The 13,250-nt window shown below is 43.1% G+C and overlaps 1 protein-coding gene across 2 annotated transcripts in view; it reads right to left on the bottom strand.

The window, feature by feature from the left end:
- NEIL3 (nei like DNA glycosylase 3) overlaps positions 1–13,250 on the bottom strand; it is a 622,290-nt gene that overhangs the window by 173,402 nt on the left and 435,638 nt on the right. The window lies entirely within an intron of this gene.

Genomic DNA, 13,250 nt, shown 5'->3' with positions numbered 1-13,250 from the left:
GGGCCGGGCACAAAAGGCCTACAGGAATATGAATTCATCAGAGGAAGGATTACAGGACTTCATCACCCCTCTGTCTAAAGATCTCGAGGATGTCACCAAAGGACACTTCATCAGAGGGTGACCATGAGGTCCCTTCCTCGTCATCAAAATCCTTATCTTCAGTCAATGACTCCTCAGTGGAGTCCATGTGCTTCCTCTTGCACGACACTTTGCGGGGTATTTCCTCAGTGGGAGGTTATGGGGAAGACTGCAAAGAGGGTGGTCTCCTGAGGAGGAGAAACCTGAGGTCCTTGTGCCCGGTGTCCGGTAGTTGTAGCTTGTGACAGTTGTGGCACAGAGGGGGGACAGGACTCAGACATGTGGGATTTGCCAGTGGAGGCAAGCGCCCTCTCCATGGCCTGGAAGGCCAGCCCGCCCAAGGAGAGATGGGAGCCCAGAACCGAGCACGACAACCCTGGAACCAGGGTCACACCCCACCCCAACGAGCCCACCCTCAGACCAGGCAGTCTCAAGTGGACTGTAGACAGAGGATCCCTGGAAGGTGCCATAGAAAAAAAAATTGGTGTGGAACCAGGAATGCCTTCCCCCACAGCACAGCCACTGGCCTGAGAAGAGCCCAATGCCCAGTGCACCGAAGGCCACAAGGATGACTCCGGTTCCAAAGTGAGATTCACTACTGGAGTCAGAAGAAGGGAAGCTGCTGTCAGAGTAATAGGCTTCGAAACTTGGGTAGAAGTCGAAGGAGAAGCGTATGTTGGAGTTTGAGGAGATATATGTTCACCTGAAGGAGGGAACATGGACTTCGACGGGTGAGACAGACCTCTGGCCACAAGCAACTGGTCAACAAGCAGCAACACATCTTGTTCAGAGAGACTCTTGGTTGACCTCATGGAGAAAGCAGATGGCGATTCTGCCCTTTCTAGAAAAGGACTATATTGACTGCCAGCAAATGGATCCAATGAAGAATACTTGGTCCTTGCTAATTCAACTGGTGCAGAGCCTGGAACCGAAGATACCTGCACCGAAGAAAATGGTGTGGAAGTAGTGTGCGCCAACGATGTCAGCTCCATAGTAGTTGAAGGTGTCTGCACCGTAAAGGCAAAAGTCTGCCCCGATGGGTACGGTGCCGTCAAGGAGTGTGTCTGCACCGGTAGTAAGGACGGTGCCGAGAAGGACTGCACTGAGGAACATGTCGGTGCCAAAAATGTCTGCGCTGTGGAGTACAGAAAAGTCATACTCTAACCTGAAGGGGATTGTACCAACGGTGCCGTAGGGCACTGTACCTGCATGGACGGTGCCAGTAAGGGCTGCGACAGAACTGTCGGAGCCATAGTTGTCTGCACCGGGAACTCCAGTGCTGGTGGGTGTCGATAAGGAAGACATGGCTGGCGCCAGAATCATTTGGGGTGGTGCTGAGCCTGGAGCAGAGGGGGGGGCACAGGTGGCAGCACCAAAGTAGTAATCAATTCCACCTTCTTATGCGTTGACTCCCTACAATCTCCAGAGGGAGAAGAGGGGAGCGACTTTGATGATGAAGAAGAAGAACGCCTCTTACAGGGTTTAACAGGAGGGGGTAAGCCCTCTGACCCAGAAATAGCCTCAGAGAAAGAAGACTTGAGAAGACCTTTCAAAATTAACTTATTCTTCCTCTCGTTAAGAGTCCTGGTAGAAAACTTTTACAAATCCCACACGGGGGATCCACAGTAAGGTGGGAGACATTCAGACAGTAGACATATAAGTCATGGCCATCGGAAAGCGGTAACTTACGGCTGCAGTCCTTACACTGCCTGAAATCAACGGTACTTTTCTTATCCGACATAATGAAGTGGAGAAGAAGAACAGTACCAAAAAGAAGAGGAAAGGCTACCCAAAAGGGTAAGAAGAGAAAATGAAGGATTACCAACGATGGTAATAAAGAATTACCTCAAAGGTAAGAAAAAGGTAAAAGACTAAAAGGAGAGAGTCTAAAGTATACAATAGGGTAGGAAATATTAGTAGAAAACTATATGAAAATATTTAAAGTAAAGAACAATGTATAAAACTTTCAACAATTAGACACTTAGCTGAGAGAGTGGCTTGACACGGCTGTACAGCAACGTGGCAAACAAAATCTGAGGTAACAGGGAGCAGAGCATTCTGGGTAGGACCTTGGCACAAGAGTTTTTGGCTGACGCGAGCTTGATATTGGCCGGCTCGGTTCAGAGGACGGAATGGATAACTCATTCGTAATGAATGAACGAAGATTAACATCAGATCTGAATATTTCAAGATCAAATTTCCTATCAAAGCACCTTCTTTTGTGCTGAACTTCCTTAAATAACTATGAAACTAAAATTGAAAATTTAGCTAGAATGTTTTATTTAATTGCATGTCTGAAAATATTCAAAATGGTACATCCTGTGTGTGAAAAAGGTGGAATGTGGAACGTGCCTATAAATGTACCTTGTGTTGATACGGTCTTGTGAAAATTAGCAATGCAATTACTGTACCTGTCAATGATGTAATGTGTAAGCAGATAGGATGTTGGTTCCACAGTCACAGGTTCATCATGGGTTACAGTGGGGGCTCTTACCCAAGAATAAAGGTCTCTGTGTGTGAATGGTCTAGTCAGGACCTATTCTGAATGTGGCCTGAGCCATGTTCAGATGAAAATTTTCCTTTTTTCCTGAGGAGTTAAGGAAACACCTAAAAATGCCTGCAGCTACGTAGGACTAAGCCTGTCTGGGGTAGGAGCCTCCGTCAGAGAGTGAGGATGTAAACATACACGGAAAGTATTATACAAAGTGCTATAAATTCTCTCTCTCCACATGCGTGTGCAGGGATGAGAGACATTTTTCTTGCCTCCTTGAGGCTACAGGCAAATTTTAAATAGTTTTCTTTTGGCGAAGTTTGAAATGGTCTGCAAAATGATTGCCTAATACCCATCTGTGAACCTAAATGGTATACACTGAACTGTGAGCACTGTGCTTCTTTACTTGAAAGTGTGTATGTGCAGTGCTTGGTGTTGAACATTACAACAGTTTCTGAGCAAATGCATGGCAACCATCTTTGGTTCATAGTCTTCCTTGCTTAAAAGTATGCTGTGTAGCAGACCTTCTTGAAGTCATACAGTCATGATGGGAAACTTTGAAGTCCCCTTCTGACATTCTCCATGCGCATAACAATACTGTCTTGCTTTGACTATATTATATGTAGAAATTAATGTAAAATATGATGCCCTTCTATAGCACTGTTGCAGTATTCCTGAAAGAAGGGATGTTCCATCCCAGGCAGCCCATCGCTCGGCCAGTATGAAAAAGCTTAAATAGGATCTTGTTTGCACCATATATCACATTTATGCTCCTCGGACAGAACATAGGGCATAACAGACACATGGATACAACTACTAAGAACTTCTTTTGCCTTCACTTCGAATGCCGTTGTTGCCAGTTGGCTTGAACATTTTGTTGCTGTTCTGACTTTTAGAAAGCCAGAAAATGCCCCGTTGAGGTTATTTTTTCTTTTTAAAAGTTTTTGGCCTTGTATTTGTTTTTGCTTGTACTACCTAGAGTTCATGTCATCCAAGAGGGGAAAATGTCAGTGTGGGAGGCAGATTCCCCATAAGAATCATCATGAACTGTGTCTAGTTTGTTTGGGTGCTTCCCATGACCATACCTTTTGTGGTATCTTTAAAGCATTTGTGCCCAAGGCATTCAGAAACTGTTTGCCTTCCCTGGCCATTTATCTTGAAAACCAATGGCGTAGACAATTCGCCCACTGTACCATGGTGGAATCCTTTAACCCCGGGACATTCCCGCTTAGTAAGAAGGCCAAGAAGTCTCAGTTGGATTCTTTAGCTGTCCATCTTGCACCAGATGTCCCTCTAAAACCAGGCAATAGATCTCTAGGTCATTTGGTGTTTATGTAGAATTTCTCTGACGTGACCCTGCCAGAGGCTGGCATGGATCTGTCTTTTCACATGTGCTCTGAGGCTTTGCAGGAGTCTGCTCCAGATGCCGAGGGGAAAACGCTGTTGATCATCTTGGACAGTACTAGAAGAAATCTGCAGATATTGGTCGGGGAGGAAGTTCCAGGTTCTCTTCTCAAATATTGCCAAGGGTCAGAACCTCTGGTATTTGTTAGGGCTGATGTCCCTTCTAAGAAGAGACAAAAACTGAAGCATATTTATCCTTGTCCTATGGATCTTCAGAAGAATGGCAAGAATTTACTCAGGGCTTGTTCCCTGTCTTAATGGCCCTAAAGCCTCCTCAAGGGATTTCAGTATCTGCTCCTCCTTGGACCTCTACCCCTTCTAAACTGTTTACAAAACCTTCCTGTCTGGTGAGCGGTCTTTGTCCTATACTTTACAGATGCCTTCACCTTTGAGTTACGGTTCTGATGCAGAGGAGTCTGTTAACCCAGAGTCTCCTTTTCAGGAATTGTCTTTTGTGTGCACAGTTGCTAGGATGATGGAATTCTCTAAGTAGGATTCTTCAAGTGTCGGATATTCAAAGATATTATTAGTTGCTTCAGGTGGATACTCCTAAAACATCGGCGGTTTCTCCCATGTTGGCTGCCTTATTAGATACTTTCATTGCTGCTTCCAAGCCTCATGATTCTCAGCCTCCTGCTCCTAAGAAACCCGATAGGTTCTATAAGGTTCCAGAGAATTGTCTATTTTTATTTAAATGTCCTTATATGCTGATCCTGCTGTGGTGTCTGCTTTTGACAAACCTAAACTTTTGCCTTCTGATAAGGAGAGCAGGGCAATTTAGAGGATTGGCAAGATAGTTTACACTGCTTCTACTTTGGCCTTTAGGGCTATTAATTACTACACCCAGATGAACAGGTATATTCTGGCCCTAACTGCTCAGACTTGTCAGGTTATCCTTGCCCTCCCCGATTCTGATGGGAAATCCTCTGCCTTATCTTTTAGGTTCCGTTTCTCAAGTGGCTTGCCACTCTAAGTGTGGCTATGATGCTGCTAACACCTCTTCTAGGGCTGCAGCTTTTGGGTCTGTCATGAGGCATTATTCTTGGCTTCATCTCTAGTCTCTTCCTGAGGACATTAAGGCGACGTTGTTGGATGCTCCTTTGGATAGTACTCATCTTTTTGAGATTGCTACTGATGCTACTGCTGACTTATTTAAGTGTATTCAAGGGAAAGGCAAAGCCTTGCAAGACCTTAAACATATTTTTGTCTCTCCTATCCCCAAGTTCCAGAGGACTTATCCTTCTAGATCTGCTTTTATTCGCAGGCAAATCTGCCAGGCCTCTAAGGGCAGGAAGGGTGAGAGGCAGGCCCCCCTCTGTTAAGGCTTCTCAGATTGCTAAGGCCCAGAAGCCTCCCTTATCTGATAAGCCTGCTTCTCTTTGACAACTCACTCCCACTTGCCTTTAGATGAGGTTCTTTTGTCCCTTCGGTTCTCCCTTTGTTTTCAAAATTGGCATATCATTTAAGACTCTTGGGTTCTTTCCATCATCCATCAGGGTTACTTCATGGTATGGAAATCTCTCCCTCCTTTTTCTGGGATTACTCAACCTCCTCTAGGGCAGCTTCCTCATTTCCTGGACGATTTAGGGTCCCTGATGAACCAAGGGACAATACATCCTGCCCCCCCTCCCAAGTGGGCCGGTTTTTTATTCCATGATGTTCGTGATTCCACAAAAGGAGGGCACTTGAAGACATATTTTGGACCTCTCTCTCGGCTCAACTTTCTCAAGATCCCTTGTTTTCGGATGCTTACTCTCAAACTCTGTTTCGAGTTTTATTGCCTCAGGCTTTTCTAGTGTCCTTGGATCTGAAAGATGCTTACCTTCATATCCCTATTCACCCTGTCTGTTTACATTTCTCTCTGTTTTCCTCTAATTTTCAGTTACCTACTTTGCTCTTTGCCAATCTACTGCCCCAAAGGTATTGCCTTATGCAGGCTCCAAGGCATTTAGATTTTTCCTCATCTAGGTAATGTTTTGCTTAAGGCGCCTTCTCCCAGTCGATTTTTGCAGGATCTGCAGGTCACCATCTCTCTTCTCCAAAGTTTAGGGTTTACTATCAACTTCTAAAAGTCTGTCCTGACTCCCTCTCACGATCATGTATATCGAGGTTGCTGGATTCAGACAGTGCCAGTGCTGGCCTCTCTTCTGCCTCCAAAGGTATTGTTGTTGACAGCTTTCTTTCAGTCTCTTCTTCCCCTGACTGGCATGTCAAGTCAGGGAGATTCTTTGGGCCCTGAGATTTATGGCATCTTCTATTCTGATGCTACCTCTTGCCTCACTGGATATGCAAAAGCTGCCATGGTACCCTCAAGTCGTTTTGGCTGCAGCATTGTCACCCTCTGACTTTCAGTGTACCTCTCCTTCATTGTCTCAAGAATTAATTTGAGTGACTGATTCATCAGTTCACTCTCAACCCAGGCCAGCCCTTTCAGCCTCCAGTCCCTTCTCAAGAGCAGTTCACTGATGCCTCGGACATGGGGAGGGGGCATCTCTTGGTCACCTGAAAGTTCAGGGTCTCTGGCCTTCCTATCAGAAATCAGATCATATCAGCATCAAAGAGCTGAGGGCACTGATTCTGGCCCTTCAGGCTTTTCAACACATGTTCTCTCCAGGCCCTGTGAAGGTGTACAGAGACAACAGTACAGTGATGTGGTTATGTCAACATGCAAGGGGGGAAGAAATTTTACCTCCTCTGCAGGACGGCTCTTCAGGCTTGGGAGGTGGCTCTCAGTTATTAGTTAACTCTTCAGGCAGTATATATTCCCTTCAGAGCACAATCATGTAACAGACTTTCTGAGCAGGTTCAAAGCACAGGCTCATGAATGGATACTTCGCATAGATGAGTTTCTGGACATTGTCCATCAGTGGGCTATTCCTCAGGTAGATCCTTCAGCCTCCCCTCTGAACAGGCAGCTTCCTCTCTTCTGTTCCAGAGTACCATGCTATCTGGCCTGGAAAATGGACACCGTATCCTTTCCATGGAAGGGGATGTTTAAGTTTCCCCTCCTCTTCTTCTACTTTCAAGAGTCCTGCAGAAGATTCAGCTGGACTCCCGAAAAAGCTCGCTAGTGACTCCCTTTTGACTGTGTTAGCACTGGTTTCCCCTGTTAATGCATCTGGCCAGGGGCATCCATCACAAGTTACCTCATCAGTTGGATCTCCTTACCCAGGACAAGAGGTATCTCATCCATCCCCACCTGTCCACTCTACAACTGGCATTGTGGGTGATACGGTTTTGACCCCTTTCTGGCAGCTCTTTTGCTAGGAAGTGCTCAGGGTTTTACAGGAGGCAAGGAAACCTTCAAACAGGAAATCTTATATGTTCAAATGGCAGAGATTTTCAGTCTGGTGCCAGCTCGTAACCAGTACCCTTTTTCAGTGGGGGTCCCTCTGGTCCTGTCTTATTTGTGTAAGTTGCTCCAGTCTGGCTTAGGTAAGGTATGGTAAGATTTTACACAACTTTCTTCTGTGAAGTCCCATTTGTCAGCCATTTCTGCTTGTGTGCCCTTGATGTGTCCTTTGAGTTCTCATTTTGAGGTCAAACAATTTCTTAAAGGTGTCCTGCATATTAGACCTCCAAGAAAACCTGTTGCTCCTCCTTCAGACCTTAATTTTGTTTTGGAAAAATTGACTCAGGCTCCTTTTAAGCCTGCAGACTCTACTTCTTTGTAACATTGTACTCTTAAGACTGTTTTGTTGCTGGCTCTTACTTCTGGGTCAAAGGGTTTTTGAGCTCCTGACTCTTATGGCCATTCATCCATTTTGATTTTTCATAGGAACAGTGTGTCCCTTCGTACTAATCCTACTTTTATGCCCAAGGTGGTAAATGAGTTGTCTTTAAATCAGTCAGTACAACTCTCTTCTTTTTTCCTCTTTTCCTCACTCTGCTACCGAGAGGGTCCTGCATACTTTGGATTAACAGAGGCAGCTCAGGCACTATTTGGATAGAATTAGGGCTATTCCTAAGTCCGATCAGCTTTTTGCTTCCTTTCATCCCAAGCCTTTGGGTTTGACCGTTTATAAGTAAACCATCTCCTCCTGGCTATCCACGGCCATTTCTTTTTGTTATTCTTTTCATGCCAAGTCTCTGCTTCTGTCACAGCTCATTCTACTAGGGCTGCTGCCTCTTCTGGTGCCTTCTTCAAGGGGTTGGACACAATTCTATCCTTGAAGCTGCTACTTGGTCTTCAGTGTTCACCTTTACTAGGCATGTGTTTGGTATGGTTTCTAGGGCCACAGAAGGTTTTGCTGAAACCATTTTATGTGGGCTTGTTTGAGCTCTTTTCTCAGCCTTCCATCTCCCATTTTGTTTTTTGAGATTTTTTTTTTACTATCCCTTTTTTCAGGAATACTCCAACAGTGATATAGAAGGACAGAGTACAGTTGTGTAAAAATCTTACCATAACAGTATATGTTCTTTTCTTCAGTGTTGCAGTATCTGCTCCCTCCCTCCACCCCCCCTTTTGTTTATTCTACATTTTTTCTTTTTGTATGGGCATGGACTCCTTTGCCCTATATCAATTTGGTTCTGGATGGTTGAATCCGTACATCCCTTTTATGCCCTATATTCTGTACGAGGAGCATAAATGTGATGTACGAGAAAACTAGATCCTTTTCAAGCTCTTCCATACTGGCTAAATGATGGGCTGCCCGGGATGGGACATCCCTTCTTTCAGGAATACTGCAAAAGTAAAGAGAAGTACACCTGCTGCTATGGTAAGATTTTACACAACTTACTTTCCCCACTTCAGTACTGTTGTTAGTGACTGATAAGAATTTCTCTGCACAGTATATGGAAGGATGCAGTGGCTGTGTTCAGTGTTTCTGGGAGTGCTACCAACATGTAATACTGCCTGAACTACTCCACCAGTGTCTTTGAAATGACAAGTTTGAAAAGCAGGAATGCTGTGTGGGTTTCACTTATAAGCAAGAAAACAAAAGCAGCCACTTGTATTACAGTCATCTGAAACTTGGGGTATGACCCATAGTGCCTTATAAGCTCTCTATTCTGTAACTACCATCACATAGCCCAGGAAAGATGAAACCATTAGCCTTTAGCAGTGGACCTAAGAAAGCTGTTGTGTATCAAAAGGACTGTCCCACTTCTCAAAGGCTGATACACTGAATTCTGGTATAAGCTCTTCCTCCTTTTTAATCACAGTTACCTCCAGGAACATAGCAAACAAGGTATCATAGGCTGCAGCTGTCATGGCCATCATGAAAGTGTACATCACTGAAGTGAGGTGCTCATTGTTTTCAACCTCAACCGAGCCATGAACAGTGCAGAACTGCCTACATTCTGATAACCTGAGGGGAACACTCCCTCATCATTTCTGTAAGCCACGTCGGCTAACTCTCATGATCAGCAGCATCAGTGTGACAGCATTATCCCTGCTGACAGTCCTCATGATAAAGGTCTCTACTCTCGGAGGCAGCTGTCCCTGCCACAAAACCAGTGTGCCTCCTTGATGTATAGCAGGGCTTTCTTCCTTGAGCGTCAAATCTTTGGTGAAAAGTAAGGTTTAAGTGGCTTCTGCAGATGCTGAGGCAATGAGATCTTAAACTTCACTCCTTCTGTGGCACTTATCCACCTCAAAAGCATTAGTATCTGGGACTTGGTGGTCTGCAGTGGACTGCAGCAACTCCTTTCCTGCTGGGTGTTTCCGTGCAGCATCAATACAGCTTCTTTCTGGAAAGTTTATATAGTCACCGACTGTAGCAATGGAGCAATACAGCTTGCCAGTGACATCGCTGGCTACCTAGGTTTAAATTGCATCACGGGACTGTGCAGTACCCATTCCTTTTCTAACGGCAGAAAGCCTGTTGGCCACATTGCCACTGGTACAATAAAAGGCACTCACATCATGTGGCCATGTACTAATCCAAAGTATATATTCTCAATACGTTGCGTCTCTCCTAAGATGTTAAGTAGCAGACAGCATCTATGACTAACAGCATTTGACTAGAGACTTTACAGAACTAGATGGCCACTGACATGATAATCTAGAGTCATAATTTTGGCTGTTTTCAACTTCACTGTAAAAGTTGAAATCATTTTTATGAAAGAAAAAAACAAGACTACAGGCTACAATATGATACGTATTTTACACAAGGGGATTTCACACAAGAAAAACTTCCTTTGTAGGACACCAACAGGATATTTTGGACAGAATCTGAAAAAAACAACTGACACATTTATAAAGCATTCTTAAAAAAAAGGTCACTTGTGTAACCTACTATCATATAGTGGCATTATTGAGCTTATATCAGCAGACTGCAGTACAGAGGAAGTGCTTTTTAATGACTGCAGGCAGGCTTTGGAGTGCTGTAGAACAAAGTAATGGATCTTGATGTGATGGCTGTCTATAGCACACATTTGCCTTCGACTTACTATTAAACGCACCCTTATCGTCAAATACTGTAAGTTCTGATATAGTGTCAGAAGCTGGGATTAAGCCAGAAGTGAGGTGGAGTCAGAAAATCTGTCAAAAAAGGATGGTACAGCAAAATAGTAACATTGAACCAAGGGCAATTTTTCAGTTTTAGAAGTCAAAATTGTGGAAGGATATGAAGCAGCATTTTACAAGGATCGTAACTGAAATAAATCATGACAAAAATGACAGACGTGAGGGCTGAGAGCAAGTAAGAATCATGCTAGCAGTATGAATTATTAGTTTCGATTCCCAGGAAATATTTACCTCAATTAAATCTTATTTCTTGGTCAAATAATAATGATAAGCACAGTTCTGATCAAAAACATTATTAAAAACCAGTCAGCTGGAATCTAGTATGAACCCCTAGATCTCAGTACCACTGTTCAGCTCTACAAGAGTACTTTCCTCCATCTACTCTATGGCATGGCCTCAATATACATGGAGATTAAACTAACAAACTTTAATGTGGATATCCCTCTAAATAAATCCTTAATCAAGCAACACAATATCAGCTAAAAAAACAAGTCCAAACTACACCTGTAACTGCCCATGCTCTGTACAAACAACCATGAGACATTGCCATAGCTCTCATCTTAGTAAACAAGCACACAGTAGACAAAAAAAACTGTACAAGTACAACCCTTAAATTCTAATCCTCCATTAACTTTGTGCTCCCTTGGCAAAGTTTAATCAAACCCCCTTCCCTCAAAAGTCCCCTTGAAGTAGCAGCATAATGTGTATTACCATTTCACAAATATCTGCAGTCTTTCTTCCAATAACCTAATATACAGGCCTACTTCTTTGCACTCACAAGTCACACATTCCTTAAGTCTTACACCTCTCCCAACATCAAACATATGCAAGTACCTCAAAAAGTAAATACACTGTGCCTTGTCTAAAACAAGCATATTTTTGAGGCTGTTGTGATTTGTCCTCATTAACAGATTAATAAAAGAAAGCAACTTCTCACTTTGCTTACAAAACACTCATCATACTCAATCCATAGGGAGGCCCTTCTCTACCCAGATCACCAATCACAATTCTTCCCTCAATATCTAGAACACTAGAAAAAGTACGTCCATAGGCTGTTACTACATCAAAGAATCACCAGAAATTGCCACCCCTACAACATGGTTTTGGGCCACGACATAAATGACCTACAGTCTTTTACCATTTCAGCTCAATAATAGCAATTATACAATTCCTCCCTATTAATATTCTAAAACATGCACACTGATTGGCCTGCGCAACCAGTGTGCCCATTGTAAATCCCTCAATATACCAATGGAAAAAGGTCTGGTCGCCCACACTTTTTTTTTTGGTAAAAACTGCCCCAAAACTTTTTTTTTTTACAATAAAAAAAAGAGAGAGAGAGAAAACGGATCAACAGAGACTTTCTTTTCTCCATTGCTTCCGTTTCAAAGCCTTAATGTACTGGGTATGTGTGGGAATGCAAGTCCCATACGCATGCGCAGTACATCAAAACGCAGACTCTGTATACCACAACCAGCAGAACAGCAGCAATCTGCCGTTATACAAAGACATTATTTAAGAAAAGTTTTTTTTTTTTCTTAAATAATGTCATTGTACAATAGCAATAACTGACTCCATGGTTGTGGTATACTGAAGATTTACCCACAGTTGCCTTTGTTTAATCACTCGGGCTTCGCCCTTGTGATTAAACCACACCAACCGTGGGTAAATCTTCACGTCGTTGGTTATTGCTTAATTATACCACAGTGATTTCCTTAGGTCAATCAAAAGCATTTTACATGGTAAATCATACTCTCTCTCATCTTCCTTCCTTAAACTTATACAGGCTGATTCATTAGCTACCAGGTCAAACTTAACATCTTTCCTTCTGCCTGTATTCCTTGGTTCCACAAGGGATCAGTCTTTGGATTTCTCCTTTTCATAATATTTGTCAATATGCTTTATGTCACCCTTCATCTGTAATACAATGTACAGATGACACTATCTTCTTCTGCACCTTCTAATCAATTAACAATATCCCTTGCAACCAGATACATTTAAGTTAAATTATGTGAAATAAATTCTGCAGAAAAAGATCAAACTAATGTTCCTTCGGCCAGGTCTGGCTCATAACTTAAGCTGCTCAAGAAGATAAATAAACTTTATTAGGAGTTCTTTATCATGTTTCAAACTTCCACAAGTCATTTTAAACCTGCACTCAAACTTCACTGCAAATCGCTAAAGTAATTCAACAACGACATTGTAAATCAGTCACATTTTACTGGGCAAACCAGTTCCCAACTTTACCCACCGGGATTATTTATCTACCACCAGTGCTTATACCAGCTCTTCTTGACTGTTTTTCCATTTTTACTAACCCCACATCAGAAGTGGCATATCCTATATATCCAGACTGGTCTCTGGTAATCGTCCAAACAAAATCAAACTACTGCCTATTCCTACGAGCAAACAGTTAGATTGAACTAAGCAACAAACTATCTCCACACTATGAGCAGCTTATTCCACCTTATGTCATTCAGAAAAATATCCACCCTTAAAGTCGGTCACCAAATCATATATTTCCATCTAGGTGTTCCACTAAGTGATTCCTCACTATACCCCAGCATTTCTCAGCCACCACTGTGAATCACTGCTTACTTTAGCTGTACCTAAACAGTGGAACTCTTTACTTTCACATATAATTAATACCGGTGCACCAGCCTTCAGAAACCCCCTAGATGTATCTATGTTCTACTGGTGCAGTTGCAACTCATTATCCAAACCCACTTCTCCCTTACACTAAACACTTGCCTCCAAGCATAACTATATCAATACTAATACAGGCTAGTAACAGAACATGCTTTAAAA

This window comes from Protopterus annectens, chromosome 2.part1 (assembly GCF_019279795.1).
Source record: "Protopterus annectens isolate FY-2018-M chromosome 2.part1, PAN1.0, whole genome shotgun sequence".
In the NCBI taxonomy this organism is placed as follows: domain Eukaryota; kingdom Metazoa; phylum Chordata; order Ceratodontiformes; family Protopteridae; genus Protopterus; species Protopterus annectens.
Note: the sequence above shows the minus strand (reverse complement) of the source record. Positions and strands in the feature narration are given on the sequence as shown.